The sequence below is a fragment of the Larimichthys crocea genome, chromosome XIII, assembly GCF_000972845.2.
Source record: "Larimichthys crocea isolate SSNF chromosome XIII, L_crocea_2.0, whole genome shotgun sequence".
NCBI classification, from domain to species: Eukaryota; Metazoa; Chordata; class Actinopteri; family Sciaenidae; genus Larimichthys; species Larimichthys crocea.
Window position 1 is genome coordinate 24,487,783 of NC_040023.1, and position 1,482 is coordinate 24,489,264.

General features: G+C 43.0%; 1 protein-coding gene across 1 annotated transcript in view; it reads right to left on the reverse strand.

The window, feature by feature from the left end:
• The window catches only part of LOC104918401 (zinc finger protein 516), a 44,611-nt gene that overhangs the window by 41,169 nt on the left and 1,960 nt on the right, over window positions 1–1,482 (reverse strand). The gene's annotated exons all lie outside the window — the stretch shown is intronic.

Genomic DNA, 1,482 nt, shown 5'->3' on the forward strand with positions numbered 1-1,482 from the left:
AAAAAAAAAAAAAAAGAGAGAAGACCGGTGCAGCTCTCCAAAAAGCAAATGTAAAGAAGAGTCCAGATCCGGCACAGATAAGAGGACACACTCTGAATCTTCCAGTGCGGCGAATGACAAACCGCGACACGAGGTCCAACTCCTCAGAAATCCTCAAGAATTATTATTATTATGATCTCTGACTGGTTCCTCTCTCCCTGTGTTGTAGAACAGTACAGGTTCCTCTCTCTCTCTCTCTCTCTCTCTCTCTCTCTCTCTCGTCTCTTGTCGTTTCACTGGTGTGTTGCCTTCAGGTGTTGTCGGAAATGTCGCGAGATAAAAAAAAAAAAAAAGCCAAACGCTGGAATTCTGTAGTAAACTCTCAGAAATAATCCTTTGTGTGGTTTATTTTCCGTTCGACTATATCTTACACACACACAGCAGGCTATAATTCACATTAGGTTATGTGTCTTTAATTAGGGGTCTGTGATAAGCCGTCAAGAAGTCTATTAAACTGCTGTTTCCTGTAGGAATACGCTATATTGATAGCAGCATTGTAATAATTAGTGAGTTGAAGTCAAATGTATTTATTTGATTTATTGTTTTGATGAGAGATTGTTTGTTCCAACTTCTCAAAGTTGCTACTTTTCTTTGTTACATGGCCGTGTACAGAACAACTTTCGGTTTGGGTCTGAGACATTTGAAATCACTGATTTTGGACTCATTCAACCAAATGATTAAATAATAATGAGTACTTGTTAGTTACAGCCCTAAAGTTGTTCTATGCTTTATTCTTGTGCGTCGGAAAGTTTCCAGCTTAAATGACCGTGCTTACACGTGACCATATTTACGATACTGCATGTTTTGTTAGTCAAATAAGTCTTGCTTTCATAATGACATTGATTGATGAGCACTCCGTGCGCCATTATTCACAAATCTATCAGGGAGAGTGCACGCTCACGTCGATGGTGCAACACATGATCATCAGTGTGTGAAACTGTCGATTCCAATCCAAGCGTTTAGTGGAACACCTGAACGCACCGTGAATGGAAAGAAGCCCTGTGTGTGTGTGTGTGTGTGTGTGCGTGTGTGTGTGTGTGTGTGTGTGTGAAACAGCGAGGACAAGATCGAGGGCGAAAAAGGAGAAGCAGAAAAGTTTGTCCCCGCGGTGTAGTCCCTGTCACTACACCTCAGTCCACGCACGCACGCACGCACACACACACACACACACACACACGTACACAAAATGTCAACGTCTTTGTTTCATTTACGTCTCCATCGCTTCCTATCAGCAGGATCTGCTGCTGTGTTCATGTGTATGTGTGTGTTTAGACTAAAGTGAAGCGAAGAGGCGACACTGAACTGAACTATTGTCCCCAGCTCTCCACCCCGTCCCACATCACTCTACGTGGGCAGTTGGATTCGTGCGTAAAAAAAAAGACACGTTGGTGCCACAGGGAGGCAGATTGCGCTATCTGTGATCGGGCAGCATACTTACTTTTA